The 22,282-nt window shown below is 36.1% G+C and overlaps 4 non-coding genes across 4 annotated transcripts; all 4 read right to left on the bottom strand.

The window, feature by feature from the left end:
* Nucleotides 1-1,844: 1,844 nt before the first annotated feature.
* Trnad-guc (transfer RNA aspartic acid (anticodon GUC)) lies at nt 1,845-1,916 on the bottom strand. The gene has a single exon. It is a non-coding gene; the product is annotated as a tRNA-Asp (tRNA).
* A 4,399-nt stretch (nt 1,917-6,315) lies between these two features.
* Nucleotides 6,316-6,387, bottom strand: Trnad-guc (transfer RNA aspartic acid (anticodon GUC)). Its single transcript has one exon. It is a non-coding gene; the product is annotated as a tRNA-Asp (tRNA).
* Nucleotides 6,388-7,895: 1,508 nt separating this feature from the next.
* Nucleotides 7,896-7,967, bottom strand: Trnad-guc (transfer RNA aspartic acid (anticodon GUC)). Its single transcript has one exon. It is a non-coding gene; the product is annotated as a tRNA-Asp (tRNA).
* A 1,383-nt stretch (nt 7,968-9,350) lies between these two features.
* Trnad-guc (transfer RNA aspartic acid (anticodon GUC)) lies at nt 9,351-9,422 on the bottom strand. Its single transcript has one exon. It is a non-coding gene; the product is annotated as a tRNA-Asp (tRNA).
* Between the last annotated feature and the right edge of the window lie 12,860 nt (nt 9,423-22,282).

Here is a 22,282-nt window from a genome sequence, read left to right as displayed (position 1 = left end):
CCTTAAAAAAAGATCACAATCTTAATGTACTTTGACAGTTAGTCCCATATAAGCGAGGGGAAAATAGTAGTGCCGTTAGTGCACCTCATGCAGTGCACTGTAGGCGTTACTTGAGGTTCATTGCAGCGTCCCTTCGGCCCCTAGAAGCAACCCCTTTCATTCCCTTTATTGCATCTCGGTTCATATTCTCTTTCTTCCATCTCAATTTCCATCCTCTCTTAACAACAGTTTCATTGTGCAACTGCTGCGAGGTTTTCCTCATGATACACTTTTCAGACCTTTTTACTGTCAATTTCCTTCCCGCGCTGAATGACCTCATAGGTCCCAGCGCTTGGTCTTGGGCCTAGATTCCTTATTCTCTTCTGTTCTATTGAAGGACTCATCGAAAGTGTTTGTAAACGGGGGTTTTCAAACGAGCAAAGGCGCTCGCTGGTACAAAAGAAGTTTATCAACAGCAAACAAAGAAGTAACCAAGAAAGTGATCTTTTGAAGGGAGTAGTAGGGACGATGATTCTGTTCAGTATGTACAGGAGCATAGTTGTGTCAAACGCTGGTGTGGCCAACCTTCAGACTTGAGTAAGGCAGCAGGCGTGTTTGTAGTGAGGGGAGGTGTAAATAATTTCATTATTCCTTAATTTTACGCTACTGTATGGCAGTACAGTGGTTATAATTTCCACTTGCCACGCCGAAAGTTAGGTTTGATTCCCTTAGTGGATATTATAAAAGTTTTGAGGTGCTATAGTAGATTCACACCAACCGTGCATCTGATGCATGGGCCAGTCCCTTACGACGCTCCTGATTGGCTGTTGATAAGCCAATCACAGGGCTGGAAACTCTCAGTCTTTTGAGAGAGTTCACATAGGCAGGATTATGTTCCACCTCTAATGAGGGATACCTTTGAAAGATGTATCCCTCAGGAGAGGTGGAACATACATCCTGCCTATGTGAACTGTCGGGAGAGACTGAGAGTGTCCAGCCCTGTGATTGGCTGATCAACAGCCAATCAGGAGCGTCGTAACGGACTGGCCTAGACATCAGATGCACGGTTGGTGTGAATCTACTATAGTACATGTAATTTGGAAAGTACAAGTGTCTCTAATACTGTCAACATATTTATGAAACTTCTTGGGTAAAAGATGTCCTTTCAAGAGGATAAATAGCGCAACCTCAGAAGCTTTCGTGGTTGATTGGGACCTTGCCCTAAGGCCTAAGGCGACCTGTAAGTAAAGTAGGTTGCTAAATGGAGTGAGAAACTTGATGTGGATCTCGTTAATCTTCCAAACCAACCGGGACGAGACGGTATACCATACTTTATAGGAGCGAATGGTATAGTTGATGGGACATATAGAGGAGACATTGGAATTAGAGAGAGATATTTGATTGATTTGATTTATGGCTGCTACAACTGGCGTCACTACATCTAGGTTATTGACACTGGGGAGAGAGAGAGAGAGAGAGGTCGGTTGGTGGCGGAGCTGGAGGGAATGTGTGATGACATGAATCAGAAACTTTTTTTTTGGTCACGTAATGTAATGTTATTACCGGTTACAGTTTTGCCTTCTAAATGGTATAAAAATTTAACATTCATACCTAGGATAACTTTTGACAACCGTACTATATCAATTTGTACTCCACAGACTCAGACTCTTCATAGCAGTGGTTTCTCTTTAATTTAATAATATTTGCTACTATGAATCATATTTTTTCCCTGACCTCTCATTTATGAGGTGATATATCACAATTATCGTTGGCAGATGTGAGTAAGTGCGGTCATCGGAATACGGTGCGGATGTCACTTAAACACGTCACAGCAACCTTGTCATTGAGTCAGTAAAACTGACTACCTCCCCGGCGGGGAATCGAACCCCGGCCTCCCGCGTGACAGGCGGGGATACTAACCACTATACTACCGAGGAATAGACAGTAGGTGATTTTATGTCTTTCAGATTCACGGGAAACCGTTTCATACAGCCGGTAAACAGCTTGACTTGCCACTTAAGAGCCAAGGTGCTGAGCTTATTTCCTTACCAAGGAAATAGAAAGCCCTTTTAACTGTCATGTTATGCCTAGGCCTATTCAGAGGAGAAACTGTTTCAGAAGTTCTGACAGAAAAAAAATTCTCCGGAAGTAGGTAGCCTTATGCAGTCGTATAATGGCTGTATTAGTGAGCATATATTGCCACAAAGGAAAAATATTCAATAAAAATAAACGTAGCAGAGGTTCATTTTGACCAAGAGATTAAAGGTAGCAGAAATTCATTTTGACCAAGAGAATAAAGGTAGCAGAGGTTCATTTTGACCAAGCAGTTTAAGGTAGGAAGAGGTTCATTTTGACCAAGAGGATTAAAGGTAGAAGAGGTCATTTCGACAAGAGATTTTAAAGGTAGAAGAGGTTCCAATTTGGACCCAAAGAGATTTAAAGGTAAGAAGAGGTTCATTTTGGACCAAGAGTTAAAGGTAAGAAGGGAGGTTCATTTTGCCAAGAGATTAAAGGTAGAAGAGGTTCATTTGACCAAGAGATTAAAGGTAGACCGAAGGTCATTTTGACAAGGATTAGGTAGAGAGGTTCATTTTGACCAAGAGATTAAAGGTAGAAGAGGTTCATTTTGACCAAGAGATTAAAGGTAGAAGAGGTTCATTTTGACCAAGAGATTAAAGGTAGAAGAGGTTCATTTTGACCAAGAGATTAAAGGTAGAAGAGGTTCATTTTGACCAAGAGATTAAAGGTAGAAGAGGTTCATTTTGACCAAGAGATTAAAGGTAGCAGAGGTTCATTTTGACCAAGAGATTAAAGGTAGCAGAGGTTTATTTTGACCAAGAGATTAAAGGTAGCAGAGGTTCATTTTGACCAAGAGATTAAAGGTAGAAGAGGTTCAATTTGACCAAGAGATTAAAGGTAGAAGAGTTCATATTGACCAAGAGATTAAAGGTAGCAGAGGTTCATTTTGACCAAGAGATTAAAGGTAGCAGAGGTTCATTTTGACCAAAAGAAATCAGCATTAAGGGAACTCTGTGACCAAGACAGGCGTCAGCTTTTCGGGAACTCCTAGACCAAGAGAGGCCTCCAGTACAGAGACTGAATCTGGAAAATAGACTTGGAAACTATCAGAATTGAACAGATATTTTTGCAGCAGTCTTAACCAAAGCATACACACACACACACACACACACACACACACACACACACACACACAGGTATGAAAATAAAAAATAATTTTAGTGTATTGCATCACAAGTTCTGGAAGAAACTGGAAAAGAGCAGAGAAACTAGTCAGAAACTGCCAATATTAGACTACTAATGCAGACTTGAAAGTTACAATAATATAACGATCTAGTACAATTCCAACAGAATTTTCTCCTTTAGAAACAGGTCCTTCCAGAGCCCTACAATTCCTATCAAGAGTTAGATGACGGGAAAATCTGAAGCCGCATGTGTGGGAGTTAGAATCTTAGTTTAAAACACGTACCACCTTTCAAGAAGTATTTAGGATAGTTGATTCTTATCTGTCAAGTGTCTCACAGAAACAGAACCACTTGCAAATGGTATTGATTATTATTTATCCGCGTATTTCAGCCTTTGCATTGTTATACTAATCAAACCTTTGTCCTCTCATCGCCTTCTAGAGTTCAGCAGTGTATGAAATAGAAAACCTTGTTTTAGTCAGGAGAGCTAACACTGTATAATATCAATGGTGGTAAACATGTTTTTTGTGACCTCAGTACAATGTCTACGAGGTTGCGAAAGTATCTCCTGATGTTTTAAGATCAATTGTAGAATTTTCCACCTTACATCACTCGAAGGAACTAGTTAATCACAGTTTGGAGCGCATACCAAGCTTTCACATCCCAGGAAGAAACAGTCACCTGAACCCGATTCCCAACCCATGTCTAAATGTATTTGATTAACCAAAGTGCAAATCAGACTTAGTTCCTAAAATCCCCTGATTCAAACAACTTGAAATTGACATAAAAATATGTTTCCTGGTAAATGGGGTACAACAGCACATTAAAAGTCTTGATACCCCAGACAATAAACTTGACCAGTTTCGTCAAACAAAACCTACTTAATACTAGGAGCAAGCCTTAAACCATCACTATTGCTCAAAATAAAAGTAGAAACTTACTGACCTGGTTAGTGCTCCTGAAGTAGAGACCTGGAGTTGGCACTAAGTCTAGTTAGCCTTAGAACGCTGAATTCAGCTTGTCAGATAGTTTGTTTACGTAATTGTAAGGTAAATTTTAGTTTTCGTTTCAACATTAGAACAGTTTTTGTTATTAGTGATTTACTTGGTTTTTCAAGACTATAATGATAAGGTAGAACTTGTAGAAAATAATGGCTTGGGTAAAGCATAGTGATGTGTATCTTCATAAGCTGTAGGTAATTGTGTATGTTTTAGTTGCATTTACCCAATTTTAATGAAAAATGTAATTTTTTTTAGTGGTATTTAAGCATATTATCCTTAATATGATAGATCAAATTTCTTTCCAGGAGAGTGACTTGCCAGTCAGTTTGTTTTCAGTGTCTGTTTTTTTCCATCTGTCCACCCGCCTGTGGTGTTTGCGTATGGTAACACTGGGTCCCGGGCTTTAGATAATTACGCTGTGTAAGTTTTAGGTAAATAAAAGGATATTTGCAACTGAAAAGTATTTTAATAATTTACTGTATGCGAATTACACCGTTAATATTCGAAATAGGATATTGTTATTATTGTTGAATGTAAGCTAAATGTAACTATCTAAAGCTCGGGACGCAGTGTTACCATACGCAAACACCACACGCTGGTGGACAGATGGAAAAAAACCGAGTATAGTTACTTATGTGATGAAAAGAAATTTTTTTTCATATAATTTTACCTTGAAAGTTGAAAGGTAAAACAGACATATGATTCGTTCTTGGTTTCTGCAAATGCCCTACGTACAAGTATCCAACAGTCATTGAAATGCTTTAATTCAGAGATGTATTACTTAAATTAAGATAAGAGTTAAAAATAGACCCTCTTATCAGCAAAAGGTTACCAGAAATTACTGTATATACTGTAATACTATCGTTAGCACTATGAATTAAGGTTATCATCCCATATTTATTCAGTCTTTGGTTCCTTTCAAGATCGGTTGATTTGGTGGTTAAACGTTTTAGTGACAGGATTTAAAACAATCATGTTCAAATAACGGGTTATGGAATGTTGACGAAAATTTGCCTCCATAACCATTTAGGTGGTAGAAATCAAATGGAACGAAGAGCCGTCCTATTTATCTCTCGAAAATGTATTGCCCATGGCCATTAATTTCCTGGTTTGCAACAGGGAAGAGGGGTGTAGAACTGCAGTATTTGTATTTTGCTGTTTGTGCCTTCTTGTTTTACCTGTGAATCAATGTATTGAATCAGTGTATCACATAAACTGTTTCTAAGATTGATTGCGTTCATGGGGAGAAATCACATCCTGGTATCTTGTCTTATTTTCGAGGATATTAACCACAGAGCTGCCTAAAAGATGTATTTTATTTACCCTTTTATCTGTATATGAAACTTTTCCAGTTGTTTCCTACATGACCAATAAGCATCTTAGGATCTGCCATTGGAGATATAAAAGTAAGGAGGGAAACAGGGAACACAAATGAAACTATCTCTCCTTAGTGGAAAATGACCAGGATATGCGCAGACATTGAATGCTGAGTTGTTGGATGGATTACTTTGTTGATGGTGGCTGATTGTTGTCTCATCAGAAAAATCAGTGGGGGTTCCATTTTCACAATAGTTTCTTTTACTACTCAAAACTTTCAGAAGAGTTTTATTTACTACTCAAAGCTTTCAGTATCTGCTGGATAGTCTTTAAATTAAAAGGGTACCAACTAACTAACCTTTGGTAACCCACTGATCATGGCAACTTGCTGTAAGTTAAAGAGTACCAACTAACTACAACCTTTGGTAACCCACTGATCTTGGCAACTTGCTGTAAGTTAAAGAGTACCAACTAACTACAACCTTTGGTAACCCACTGATCATGGCAACTTGCTGTAAGTTAAAGAGTACCAACTAACTACAACCTTTGGTAACCCACTGATCATGGCAACTTGCTGTAAGTTAGAGTACCAACTAACTTACAACCTTTGGTAACCCACTGATCATGGCAACTTGCTGTAAGTTAAAGAGTACCAACTAACTACAACCTTTGGTAACCCACTGATCTTGGCAACTTGCATGTATTGAAATCTTTAGTGCCTTATTTTTTCTTTACTCAGCTGGTCTATCAAACCATTCATGGCAGTAAAACCATTTATTTTAAAGTGTCATACATGGGAGAATAAATTTAAAAGCCTCCCCGGCGGGGAATCGAACCCCGGCCTCCCGCGTGACAGGCGGGGATACTAACCACTATACTACCGAGGATTGGTAAGATACAACTATTTTACAATTGTTGAATATCAGTAGAACCGCTTTTGCTGTCGTCCAGCCCGGGGCCAGCGCCCTCACCATTGGCCCTATACAAGATTGCCGAATGATGGCGCTTTTGTTTGATTTTCTGGATGATAAATAACGTCTAGGGTCAAGAATAACTGTCCTACCCTTTCTTATATTATCAGTTCAGACTGAAAGGTGAATAGTTTATCTGTAAAAGTTTACTATGAGATTCAGGGCCTCTGTAACACGGTTTTTTCGCAATAACTTTTTATCTATGCATTTCATAAATATAACGCTTATTCAGAATACATATTATATCGACACATAAATTTTGACTGTATTCTGCATTACGTAGGTTGAATAAATTTGGTACTTATAATGTAAAAGGGACTTTTTTTGAAGACGGGCCAACTTACTCAGAGAAAAGGTTTCGAACGCACTCGTTACGTAACTTATGACAGCATTTCTTCCCTCTTTCTCGATGGATGATTGGCTATACGTAACGAAGGCTAAACCTCTGGCACCAATGACATACAAATTTAAATACAAGCAAAGCAGTACACCTTTATGAACTCTGGAACCTCTCCACTGATAATTGTCATAATGAACAAACCAACAAAATATGTTAATAAATACAAAAACACTTCGATTATTAGTCTAACTCCCAAAATAGGTTTCTTAAAAAATTACAGTCTACTTTATAGGTCACAATCAGATTGACAAGATGTAGGGAATAGTTGGTAATTTTTAAAAACATAGTAGACAAGCTTGATTTGATAACTGCTATATCCAATGTCAAGCAATTTTTCTTTATTGGCTATCTACCTATTTACTGAAAAAAAATAGCCGGTACCGTATATTGGATCCCAGCAGTTGGTCTAAACGTTTAATTCACTGTTGCGGCACTACTGCTACAGTAGTATTACTATGCTAGCACTGATACCCCACCCACATCTATGTATTGTTCCGCCATTCATAAAGTCTTTGGGTTTCAGAGCTGATGGAGTTTCTGTCTGGTGGATGGGCGGGGCAACATTTCGTCAAAAGATGTTTACCTTGCTTATGTAAAGAATGTTTTTCGACTCTTGGCTCGGAATCATTGGCTATGCGTTGGCTAGATCATTTTTACTCTATAAAAATCAAAACTATCGGGTTTAGGTTATTGATAATGCTGACAAAATTTGTGTGTGGTTGTAAAATATACATATTTCAACTTTCAGCTACATCCGATGCTTTGACAAGGAGCAAAGTCCAAAAAACCGTGTTACAGAGACCCTGAATCTCATAGTAGTAGATGGTACTTTTAATTACAATTTTTATCAGTTTGTGGAGTTTCATGTTTATATATTGACTAATTTCCTTGCATTTTTTTAAGCTGTAAGGGTTAAGCGTATGTCTGCACAGGTTCATGTTCAATATGTTGTACATGTTTTAAGACGTAAGGTAGATTTTTATTTTATGACATCTTGGACGCTGTTATGTCAAAAGATTATCACCTCCCCGGCGGGGAATCGAACCCCGGCCTCCCGCGTGACAGGCGGGGATACTAACCACTATACTACCGAGGAATAATAAGGTAAGAAAATGATGCAGTTTAGATTTACACTGATTAAATGTCAGGGGCTATAACGTGTTTCAAAATTTTTGTAGGACGCCCAGTTGCAAACCTGGAATGCTTAAAAGTACTCATAAAGACCAACTTATTGAAACTATCTAAAGTAAAGATACGGCTAAGTTTCTGGACCAACATTGATCTCTTTTAGAACACTGGGGAGCCCTTACAGGTTCTAATTACGTATATCAAAAGCTGTTAAAATTGAAATACTGTGCCTAATTCTGTTGAAGTACATAAGCAGTTGTATATGGCCTCAGACTTTTAAAATTTTTTGTTGCCGTTTGATGAAAATCGTGGAAAATATGGTAGGGAAAATACACTTGAACAAATGTTCAAAAAAGTGTAAGCCTGTTCACCAGACTCAGAGATCAGCGTTGAGGAACTCCGGAAGTCCCCAATCCATGGCATGCCTACGATGCAAAGACTGAATAAGAAAACATGTCTATAGATCGGTCATAATTGCATATATCTTTACATATATAATAGTACTATAAGTGTTTTTTTTTTTTTAGTTAATAGTAATGCTCATATCTCAGAGAGAAGAGACCGATATTCAGGTACCTCTGGATACGCTGGTTTTACGTAAAGCGAAATCCACTGGAAAGGTGGAAAAATGTGAGACAGTATATACCTGAAAACACTGATCAAAGTAAAAGGAGTGAATTATATTATTTTTTATTATACATCTCATAATGAAAGATACATAGTAAAGAGTCTGTCGAACATTAGTGAACGATTATTGAAGCTAAAGGATTATCATCAGCTTTGGAGCGAAGCAATTATGTGTCGAAGGAAAATTGTCGTAACTTTCAAAATATTGCCCGATGTCATTCTAATGATTTTCTATGGGAGACATTGATAATATCTCTGATTCCTTTTCAGAAAGTGTTATCTAAACCTCTTTTGGTTATATTCTTTTTCTTTCGTGCAGGAATTTTATTGCATGAAAATTTAACTTGATTTGAGACTGATCAAATTATAATAATCGTGCTTATAAAACTTAACAGGAATCTATATACCATTTTATTGTGTAAAATATCGTTCAAACCGTTGACCTCTGTTTGCAAGCGCTTAATGCGGGTGCCCTCGTCTGACCCTAGCGGCAACACGTAATGTCCCATGGATCGGGACTTTGTCGTCGTCCATCCCGGGGCCAACTTCTCTCACCACTGGTCGTACATAGGTAGAGAGCTTGAAGGTGACTTTATCAGAGTTTCTGGACGTTATCTAACGTGTATAGAGTTGGTATTTGCCATCTCATCCCGCCTTTATGTTGCCATATTACTTCTAAGGGTTTAAGCACCTTTTTTGGACTCCTTGTCTTGAAAAGTACTGCCTCCCCGGCGGGGAATCGAACCCCGGCCTCCCGCGTGACAGGCGGGGATACTAACCACTATACTACCGAGGAATAGATGCTTAAGAATATTATATATATTTTGAAGCTTGTAATACCACTTTGATATGTGTACTCTTACAGAGGTTAGTATTACTCAAGAGTCTGAACAAGGTACTCCTGAGACCTTCTTTTTATCGATTAAATTAAGTATATTCACTTTGCGTATATCATTTATTTTAATATGGATTGTGTCCAATTTCTGTAAGATATTTAACATTTCTTTATTGCCAAACCGAAATTCGGAACAAGGAAGCGTTATCTTTTCAGAAATGTGGGAAAAGATACCTCTTTGCTTTTTTATTTTATTCTCCAGTCAAGTTTTTATCACCGGTAGTGACCATCAACTCTACAAGTAACGCGACTAAGCCCATAATTGCTTTAAGGAGTGGAATTAACGCAATACATTAACGTACACTTAATTGCAGCGTTTTACTGAGCGATGAAGGATACGGAGGCAGTGGAGTGTGGTATCCTAATTAAGGCTTCGTTGCAGTAACCTGTGAACCTTTAAGAGCGTATCGAAGGTAAGTCATTGAAGCAAATAGTAGCGAATTATTATAAAAACACGAGAAAAATGAAAAATAAACGTATACGTAGCACATAACATTTGAGAAGTCGATAATTTATATACTTAAATATATGGAATTTTTAAGAAATTTATTTCGAATGAAACAAAACGTTAACTCGATAATTATCATAAAACGAGAGAAAATAAAAAAATAAACGTAGACGTAGCACATAACATTCAAGAAGTCGATCATTCATATACTTAAATATATGGAATTTCTAAGAAATTTATTTTGAGTGAAACAAATTAACTCGATATTTATTTTAAAAAGAAGAGAAAATGAAAAATAAATGTAGACGTAGCACATAACCTTTGAGAAACGGAAGATTCGTATACTTAAATATATGGAATTTTTTAAGCAATTTATTTTGAGTGAAACGAAACGTGAACTTGGTTATTACTTTGACAACAAATGTACGACAAACGAACAAACGATATTAAGCGTAGTGCTTTGCCCCAAGTTATCTTCAGCCCATGCCCATGCCCCGGGTATCTTAGAGTGTGTTGGCAAGCTCAGCGCGTTTCTATTTCGGTCCACCTACGTGTGCCTGAATAGTGCCACGTCAGAGCATTGTGGCATCACTAAAGGAGACCTTACTTTTTGGTACTAAATAATACTTGAGCATTCTGATAATAGCCTTATGTCATGGCGGCAGGACGTGTGGTACATTTTTGTTTTATTGCAAAAGATGAAATAAGAAAAAAGAAAAGAATGTTGGGCACTGGGGTTCGAACCTTAGTGCCATTAGGGTTCAGGTGGTTCTTGTGTCTCGTACGGCCTGGTAGCCATAACAGAGATAAAGATTATCTCTCTCTCTCTCTCTCTCTCTCTCTCTCTCTCTCTCTCTCTCTCTCTCTCTCTCTCTCTCTCTCTCTCTCTCGTACACACACCTCACACTAAGTTGAAAGAAGATTCGTTCAAGCAAATTTTTTATGTTCATTAGAAACTGAGAATGTGCTGATATATAGTATATGCGTTATCATTTCAGCTTATTTGGGTTAGAATGCCTTACTACAGGACAGTTAATAATTTCAGGTATAGTGTCTAGAAACCAAGAACAAATTCTCTTCGTTATTTTTTTTTACTTTGGTAGTCATTATCGCAACTGCGGTCATTTTGAACATCTGGAGGACTGTCTTTCGTTATTTTAAGTTCTGGACATTCTATCCATAACCCCGTTATTTTATTCCATATTTATCATTATTCTTCAAACACCTCGCGTAACCCATTCCATGAAGATGTTCAGTCACATGTTAAACAAAAACAAAATGCACTGTCAATCATCGATAATGTAAAAACAACCACTTTACTTTCTCTCATTTGAAATGCGTTTCAACCTCATCCTCAACAAACACCTTCCACATTCCCTCTCTAACAGTTCTTTCTTATATAATATATATAGATATAGATATCATATAGATATAATTAATAATATATATTATAATAGATATATAATATATTATATATATATCTTAGATAGTGATATATAGATTAATATGGCTAATATATATTATATATAATAATTATATCAATGTATATGTATATATCTTAATATAAATATATATATATATATATAATATTCATTATGTATACATATACAGTCATGGCAACCACCTTTTATGGGCTATTGTTGTTTGCCAGATTCATTTAATCATGACATTTCGCTAACCTGTTTGTTTTCGCCCAAGGATGTCATCTTTGGAAGATGGAAGGGAACTTCCAGAAGAATGGTATCGGTTATTTCAAGCTGTTACTAGATTTAAAGAATTCGGTCAATTTACATGTATAAGAAATTTAACTTTCCAATTTTTTTTTTTTTTTTTTTACAGAAGGTGGGTATTTTCATTCTACATCAGTTTTGCTTTGGTAGAGTAGATAAGTTTCTTATTGATGCAACGCTATATATCGGGGGAAAATTTGTTACGATATGAGGAAATGCCAGGACGTAACGAAGTGGAATTAAATTTTGGTTTTGAGTTAATTTCATTTTACATTAGAGATTCGTAAAGAAAATTGTGCTCATTCTGTGCGTTGTGAGTAATAGGGATATTAAAGAGAAAGTTCAAAAGTAATACAAGTCAGAAATGGGGATACTAAAGCGAAAAGTCGAAAGCAATAAAAGTCAGTTATGGGGATACTAAGGAGAAAAGTCAAAAGCAATACAAGTCAGTGATAGGGATACTAAAGAGAAAAGTCAAAAGTAAAGAAGTCAGTGATAGGGATACTAAAGAGAAAAGTCAAAAGTAAATAAAAGTCAGTGATAGGGATACTGAATGAAGAAAGAAAAGGTAAAAAACAATAAATAAAAATTAGTGATAGGGATACTGAAGAGAAAAATAAAAAATAAAAAAATAAAATCAGTGATAGGGATACTGAAGAGAAAAGTAAAAAATAAATAAAAGTCAGTGATAGGGATACTGAAGAGAAAAGTAAAAAATAAATAAAAGTCAGTGATAGGGATACTAAAGAGAAAAGTCTAAAGTCTTACGAAATCGGAAGAAGTATTGGTCGTTAAAAAAAAAGAAATTTACATTTTTCTAAAAGGGAAATGATACAATACATCGAAATGCTTCAATTGAGGCCACATTTACATGCTTAAATGCTTCATTTTGAGTGTGAGTTGGGTAGTTCTTGGTAAGAAATACCATTTTTTTTTATCGTGTTCAGGGTGGCTACTTTCATTTAGTATATATATTTTTTCCTAAAGGGTCGAGGTAAACACGGCCTATAAGCAGAACTGGGGTATTTAACACACAACAAATGGTCTTAGGAAATACGCTTCCCCCCCCAACCCCCCAATCATCTTTCGCTAATTACACTCGCGAAGAAGAGCTGCACTCCAAGTCACGACTGGAGTGACTCCCTTTCCTTAGGTCTCCCTCTCCCCACTCCTAAAAGACCACAGTAAATTTCTCTCTCTCTCTCTCTCTCTCTCTCCTGAAAGACCACCTGTAAATTTCTCTCTCCTTTCCTAAGAGACCACCTGTAAATTCTGTTTGTCTGTCTGTCTGTCTCTCTCTCTCTCTCTTCTTCTCTCTCTCTCTCTCTCTCTCCTTAGTTTCCCTCACATTCCTCTCACCACTCCTAAAAGCTTGCTCTCTCTCTCTCTCTCTCTCTCTCTCTCTCTCTCTCTTTTCTTCTTTAGAAGAAGAATTGAAATTCTAGAACTCTAGTATTCAACAAGAACGAATAACCGTGTTCAGCTGTTTGTATCTTGGGTCTTTTCAGGTGGTTATACACTTGTTGCGTATTTGCGCTTCGTATATAATCGGTGCAAATCAACGTGGAAAGATAAAGGTTGCACCGTCGTGTTTCAAAATATGAGCGCAAAATTGTGTAGCGCAGGTTCGCTTGCCCATTCGTGAACTTTCGTTATAGCATTAAAAGGATGATGGAGTATTCCTTGCAAAATTACAAACTGATGAAGTGAAAAAAAAATTTACTTTTAATTCACTTATTTTTTTGCTAATGATAGAAGAAGACTATACTTGTTAACAAAGTATGACAATACTCTTGGCAGTTAGATAGAAAATTTTTTATGGTTTCATATATGTTAAGCACATATATAGACTTATTATATGCGAAACGGATTCCTCATAGAATATCTCTTGATTCAGTGCATAATGAAAGAAGCCACAGCGTAGTAAAATTGGACAGAAATGAACGTATGACTACACTGAGAAGCAAGCTATGCGGTCCGGTCGTAATCCGTGGTCTCTGTATAGATAGAAATGCGCAGTGAAGAGTGTGGAGTTTGTTGCAGGTACGCAGCAAGTGTATATTACGCTTAAATCTCATTGCCTACCCTTGATATAGTTCCTCTTATCGGCTTCCTTTATATTTTTTTCAGTCAATTTGTGAATAAATCTCCCTTGAATAAATCTCCCTTTCTTTTATATGCAATCCATTTTGATTTTCAAAAGTCCTTTTTCGTTCCATAGCAGTGATTTAACGCGCGATTTCCTCTGTAAGTCAAGAAAAATTTAACTTCTAAATCGTCAGTGTGGGTTGATATTGTTTTCACAGCCACCTAGTTAATCATTTTGTTTATGCTATAGGTCAATCAGTCGAATATATTTCCAAGACTGTTGATAAAAAGCTAACGACTTCTCATCAGATTATTTGGAAGAAAAACGAATCTGCGCGTAATTGATCACTGATGAATATATGCAATTGCAAATTGAACATAAAAATCTTTTGGAACATTTTTTGTTAAATGAATCGTGTATTATACTGCGGAGCAGCTATTTTTGTCCCTTTTAACATTCTTTATTCGGAATTGAATTGTTTTAGCAACCACACGAGAAACCATTTTCTTCAGTTTTTTACTCTTTATGTTTGTGAATTTATGTATACATTCGCTTATACATACAAATGCATAAGTAGTGAAATTTCATCGCATCCCCCCCACCCCTCCTATTCATGAAGTGGGTCACTCCCCCATCCGTCCCGTGGGTTCCCAGCATACCAAAAAGGCTTGGTCTTTTGCTCGAAGCCCCAGTCATTATGTACATACCTGACTTCCTTGGAATAAACACATCTATTGCCACCCATGTGGCTCCCGGAGATTGGTGTTTCAACATCCGATTTTGTAAGCGCGTTCTTCTGTACTTACACACCTTCTTGATAATTGTACTATATTTATTCTTTAAGAACTTCCATATATTTAATATATATATATATATATATATATATATATATATATATATTTATTCCTTTAAGACCATTCACATATTTGTTTGGTATATATATATATATATATCTATATATATTCTTTAATTACACTCACTCATATGTGTATATATATATATATATATATATATTATATATATATATATATATATATATATATATATGATATATATATTTATTATATATGCACATGCATATAAATAAGTAATAATAACAACAAGATAAAAACAAAAAAACAAAATTAGCAAAGGGGACTGAATGTAATACCTCCATTGGTGGATCTAAATTCAGACGTTGAAATGCTATGGTACAACGCAACGTTTGATATCACTGGTTATATGGTCACCAACACCCCGGCCCCCTCCCATGGCACAAGGCACCTAATTTTAGCATGCCTGTACGTATGTATATTTACATATATAAGAAAAACTGAAAGGAAGGTAACAAAATCACTTTTGTAACCATATGCCAAGTATAGTTTGGAGACTCATCGGCCAGCCTGTTGAAAAAGTATACCATGACTGATTAGGGTATTTGTATTGTTATTATTTGAACGATGAGTCACCTCAAAGGCTAAAATTAGGTGGTTGGTGGCCATATAACCTTTCATATCAAACCCTGAGTTGTAGCATTGTCTCAGTACCATGGCATTTCACGGTCTTGATTTAGCTCCACCGATGTGGGTATGACATTTCATTCCCTTGACTAACTTTTTGTTGGTGTTAAATATATATTATTTTTAATATAATTTTTTTTACATATATATAAGTATATAATATATATATATTGTATATATAGATCTATATTATATATATATATATAATTATATATATATATATATATATATATATATATATATATATATATGATATTATATATTGATTACAGTTGTGAAGCATGGCCCTTAAAGAAAGCACAGGAGAGAAGGATGGAAGTGGCAGAAATGAGAATGTGACGTTGGATGTGCGGAGTGAAAAGGAGGGACAGGGGAAGGAATGACTTCATAAGAGGGACGGTGAAAGTTCCAGAAGTATCAAAGAAGCTGCAACAGAGACGATTGCAATGGCACGGCTAACAGGGACATGCGGGAGACGAACGCAAGTGAGGTAATGGTGCATGGTCGCAGAAGATGGAGAAGACTAACAACAAATAGCGACCCAATATAAGGATGGGGAAAGCTGAAGATAAATAATATATATATATATATATATGATATTAGTTCGCTACCTTAGAACTACTTTGCTATAGTAGATTCACATCAGCCGTGCATTTGATGTCTTGGCCAGCCCCTTACGACGCTCATAATTGGCTGTTGATAAGCCAATGACAGGGCTTGAAACTCTCATTCTCTCGAGAGAGTTCACATGGGTAGGATCTATGTTCCACCTCTCCTGAGGGATACGTCTTTCATTAGTTTCCCTCAGGATAGGTAGAACATACATCCTGCCTATGTGAACTCTCGAGAGAGACTGAGAGTTTCCAGCCTTGTCATTGGCTTATCAACAGCCAATCAGGAGCGTTGTAAGGGACTGGCCTAGACATCAAATGCACGGTTGATGTGAATCTACTATAGTACTATTTCCTTTTTTTTCCACAGCCTGTAACCCTTATCTTGTACGAACGCTCACGCTCCTTGATATTGCTTCCTTCCTTTCCAGCATCTCACGAAATCTATCTAATCCTCTGTAGGTCTTCCTCTCTTTTTTTTTTTCCCCCTCCACCTGGGACTTATGCGTTATACTTTATTCACCAGTCTATCATTGACTACACCTTCCACGTGATCAGACTTTCTCTAGTTACTCTGATTCGTCGTTGTCACTTCTAAATATCTCCACATTTCTACCCTATAATGAATATATATATATAATATATACATATATATATATATATATATATATATATATATATATATATATCTATAATATATACATATATATATATATATACAATATATATATATATAGTATATATATATATGATATATTATCAATACAGTCTTCCTCAAAAGCAATAAGCTTTTATTTTCATTTGCATTCAACATTTGCACTTCCCTTTCATAAGGGAGAGTTGGCTCAACAATCGCTCAGTTTATTCTCAAATTGGCGTTGTTACATGATTCAAGTCTGTACTTACTCCTTGCAAGCTACCTGCTACTGGTCTAGTCTCACCCATGCTGATACCCAGCATTTCTCTCATTCTACCATAATTCATTATATTTACTCCTGAATACTTGCATGAACCGACCGCTTCTATTCTTCCAACATGCTAATTCATTGCTCTATCTTCCTGGTTCCCATTTATCCTCATTACTATGCTCCTGCTCCAATTTACTCTCGAATTTCTTTTTTTGCAAACTTTTCATAACTCTTTTACTAGTACCTGCAGTCCCTCTCCACTGTTCCTAACGAGTGCCGTAGCATCTGCAAGTATCAGTTATTCCACATTTCATGTGTGTATATATATATATATATATATGTATATATATAGTATATATATTCGAACAACATTATACATTTAGTTTATAAGTCTGGCCGACTGCTGATGTCTCTTTATTCTTTCTGGACGAGGAACCTGAACCAACCACTATTTTAGGTCATTGTTCTTAAATTTAACGCAAATTCTCAGAGGAAAAATTATTTTGAGTAATATTTCACATTCTTTTCTTGTCTGTGCGGCTTGTTCCTTTAGGGGAGTTCTGTGCCCGGAAAGGAAGAAGTTTGAGAACGCGAATTGATGACATTTATATATTAATAAATAATTAAAGGTCTGTGCGAAATGTGTGACTGAAGGCTTCGTGAATAGGGAAGAGCTTGTTCGTACTGCTTGTCGCAGTTCCTGGCGACGTGTTGTCTAATTACTGACGAGATAAAATTCGACTTTCATTCGAGAGCGAACGAAAAGAAGAGCGAGTTGCGCGAAAGAATACGGGAATGAAATGAAAATGCAAGATTGATAATTAACAGTCGCGGTCCGTTTCATATTATTTCATTTTCTCGCACTTTTGACCCGAAATGAAAATCTAAAATGCATCAAAGGCGCGCAGATCCAGTCATATAAAAGTTAGTAGGTGACATTGATGGACGGAACGCGTTTGAAACATGGATGTGAAAATGTAAAAGTCGCCTCGTGCCGTAACGAGGGAGCTTACGAGATTTGAATAAAAAAAAAAACGCAGGTTGGTTTAAAATGTCGGGAATTGCTGTGTAATATATTAATATCGTTGAGAGTAATGTAAAACGTCGTTGGATTCATTGAAAAATTAAAGTCAAAATATTTATCTCTCATTGTATATACAAATATCTGTATATATATATATATATATATATATATATATATATATATATATATATATATATATATACATATATATATATATTGTGTGTGTATGTTATATATATAAAGGATACAGGCAGGACAGCTAATCAGTCAGATATATGAAGATATGAATTCAGTGGAAACAGACTGATACATAGAAGCATCTTTATTTTTTACCGACGTTTGAAGACTACTAGTCTCATTCTGAAACTAGTCTCATTCTGAAGGCTGCAGTAAAAGAATAAATATTATGGATTATAAATACATATAAATATATATATATAACACGACACTATATATATATACACACACACACACACACACACCACACACATATATATATATATATATATATATATATATATATATATATATATATATATATATATATATATATATATATATATATATATATATATGATATATATATATATATATGTATATAGGTATATACTATCATCTATATATATATATACTAGACTATATTATATATATATATATAACATATATTATATAATATATCCATAATATGTCATACTATATTATATATATAATTTATATATATATATATAGATTCTATATAATTTATATATATCTATCTATATATATATATAATTTATATATATACATTTAATATACATATTGTTATATATATGTGTTTTTGTGTATGGATGTATTTGTATAATCAGGAAAGTTCTCTTATAACATTTATTTACATATATAATCCTTACTGTTATGGTGTCCGTAAATTAAGGGGTCATTATAAGATTCTATTGATTTTGTAGTTATGGTCCGTGAAATATAAAGGATACAGAAACGCTTCTTCAGAATGCAACATAACAAACATTTCAGGTACTTGAGAATTCGGTCGTGTTTTGTTCATTTAAAGTCAACTGTTTCTCTCAAGAGGAAACCTTCTCCTTTGTTTGCTGCGCAGTCATAGCCATTCATCTTTGCCTTGGTGGTCAGTTGCTTGGTTTGTGAAAACTAACATACACTAGGAAGTAGAATTACTTGATGAACTTCAAAATTTTGTATATATTATTTTCATAAAGTCTTAATATTCTGTTCTTAAATGCAAAAGCATGTGGGGAGCACCTCAGTGGCGTGGTCGGTTTGGACTTGTCCTGCCACCTCGGTGGCCGCGAGTTCAATTTCCGGGCATTCCATTGAGGGGTCAGAGATGTGTATTTCTGGTGACGGAAGTTCACTCTCGACGTGGTTCGGAAGTCACGTAAAGCCGGTGGTCCCGTTGCTGAATAATCACTGGTTCCATGCAGTGTATATATAACTATGTATATATATAAATGCAACGTATATATAACAATATTTATATATATAAATATATATATACATACAAACAAACAAACAATCAGCATGTGGGTGGGAGTAGCGTTATAGATTTGGTAAAATTGCCACAACTCTAATTTCCTCCTCAGTAATGCTCAGGAGTCACAATCTGTTTTGTGGGGATAAATTCCGAATTTAATTTGCAGCCATTTCCAGGGAATTTTTCTCTAGAATTGTTAGTTAGAGTATGGTTTTGGTATAATGCTGGTCTCATTGTAACTGTAATATGGTGTCATTTCCAATGATAATTTTTCTCAGAATTGTAATATGAAATTGTTCTTAGAATTATATTAATACAATCCTGGTTATTTAGGAAAATTTTCTCAGAATTGTATTAAGAAATTTTTCTCAGAAGAGTATTTGGACATTTTTCTCAGAATTGTATTAATACAATCCTGGTTATTTAGGACATTTTTCTCAGAAATAGGAAATTTTTCTCAGAACTGTGTTAAGAAATTTTTCTCAGAATTGTATTAAGAAATTTTTCTCAGAATTGTATTAGGAAATTGTTCCAGAATTGTATTAATACAATCTTGGTTATATAAGAAAAAATTTTTCTCATTTAATTGTATTCAGAAATTTTTCTCAGAAGAGTATTTGGAAATGTTTCTCAGAATTGTATTAATACAATCCTGGTTATTTATGACATTTTTCTCAGAATTGTATTAAGAAATTTTTCTCAGAATTGTATTAGGACATTTTTCTCAGAATTGTATTGATTCAATCCTATTTAGGACATTTTTCTCAGCATTGTATTAGTACAATTCCTGGTCTCATAGAAATTTTGCAGTGACTTACAGCTGTAAAGAATGACTGTGATTCGAGTGATAGAGGTGCCAGTCAGAAAGCTTGGTGGTGATACTGGCAACAGAATCATAGAAAATAGAAACTATTCGACTAATTAATGTACAAAATGAAGCACTACTTTTACTATAGTAGAGTCACATCAACCGTGCATTTGATGTCTAGGCCAGTCCCTTACGACGCTCCTGATTGGCTGTTGATAAGCCAATGACAGGGCTGGAAACTTTCTGTCTCTCTCGAGAGTTCACATGGGCAGGATGCATGTTCCACCTCTACTGAGGGATACTTTTGAAAGACGTATCCCTCAGGAGAGGTGGAACATAGATCCTACCCATTTGAACTCTCGAGAGAGACTGAGAGTTTCCAGCCCTGTGATTGGCTTATCAACAGCCAATCAGGAGCTTCGTAAGGGACTGGCCTAGACATCAAATGCGCGGCCGATGTGAATCTACTACAGTAACAGCTGTGCCACTTGGCCATTTCTTCCTGTTACTTTCGTCTCGGATGTTCCAGAACTGGAGTATACCTCCTTGCTCTCGATATTTTAATTCACACATCGCTCTGATCAGCCCTTGAGGAGAACGTTCAGAGTTTTCAATAAAATAACACGTGGAGCAAGACCTTACTGGCGGCCCGTTCGAGACATGATTTCCGAACTCGTGTGCTCAAGTACACCCTCGAAACAAAGTAAATTATCGATAAGCAGAAACTGGGTCACGCATTGACATCAAGATATCTTTTAGAGCAAGAGAATTCGTGAGCTATGTAACCTCGAGTCGAATCTACGGATCTCTCTCTCTCTCTCTCTCTCTCTCTCTCTCTCTCTGGTTTGCATTCTTGAATTATGGAAGTAAGGTCAGATGACGACTCTTTAATTTTTTCTTTTTTTTATTTACCTTTAGAACACCTTAATCTTCAGGTACTGATATTAATTTTTTTAAATTAAAGATTTTTCAATATAAGATATCTAATTTTGATGCCATACCGTCTCCCCTCTTCTGCTTTTCTCCTCCTTTTGCGTTATTTCTTATCCCCTTCATTTGAACCCTTCAACCTCTTCTGCGCCCCCTTTTTATTCTTGCTCTCTTTCCATTTTCTCTTCCGCAACTGTCCTCCTCCATTCTTTCTTTCTGTTTTTATTTTTTTATTTTTTTTATTTAAATCTCCCCCCTTTTACTCGTGCCCAGCTTTCTGTGTTTGCTTCCTCCTCCTCCTCCTCCTCCTCCTCCTCCTCCATCTTCCCTAAATAGACGCGGTCTTTTCCTTTACCTTTTGCGGCGTTATTAAAGCATTTTTTCCATCTCCCTCCTCTCCCCTCACGGCAGCTCGCAAGCACCTATTTATGTGTCTCTCGATACTGTTCTTCAGCTCACTGCAGTTGTTCCCTTGTCTTTGCATTGGAGTCATTATATTTTTTCTCGCTTATTTGTATCCTCTTCTTCCTTTCTTGCAGTCATGCAAGGGTGTCATTTCGCCGGAAATAAAACGAGAAGTAGCAAGGAGGAAGGATGATGAGAATACGTGAAACGAAAAGAAAAAAGAATATACGAAGAGAGATCAAAAGGCGTGACGCATTGTGACAGTTTGGCACGGTAGGGAGAGAGAGAGAGAGAGAGAGAGAGAGAGAGAGAGAGATGCTTCTGGTGAAAAATATATAAAATAAAGGCAATGGCAAAGATTGGTTGCGAGGGAGAAAGAAAATAGTAGCGGAAATGTGGATTAAGGAAAAGATTTTACTGGAGAAATCTAAGAGGAATTCTGGCTATATAGGTAGAAATTCCAGATGATGACTCTCTTGTGAAGGTATTTGTTCAGAACCATTTTTAAACTGAAAATAAAACTTATTAAAATGTATTAGATAAGGGAGTGGTTGCCGGGGTTTATAGCATCGTATTTATTTCATTTATGTATATATTCGTAAGAGTGATGAGAGAACTCATTGGAGGGACAGCTAGATGTAGGAGCAAAACTGTAGGGTACAAAGTTTCGTCGTGAAAGGTGTATAGAGGGGTTGATGTATGTGTAGCTGATCCAGTGATAGTGGAAGATATGTGACAGAAGCTATTCAAGGTGATGATCGAATTTGAGATGGTATATGTTCAAGGAGAAATTTTCAAGTAATATCAGCAGTGGCAAGACAGG

Source organism: Macrobrachium nipponense, chromosome 12 (assembly GCF_015104395.2).
Source record: "Macrobrachium nipponense isolate FS-2020 chromosome 12, ASM1510439v2, whole genome shotgun sequence".
NCBI lineage: Eukaryota > Metazoa > Arthropoda > Malacostraca > Decapoda > Palaemonidae > Macrobrachium > Macrobrachium nipponense.
Note: the sequence above shows the minus strand (reverse complement) of the source record. Positions and strands in the feature narration are given on the sequence as shown.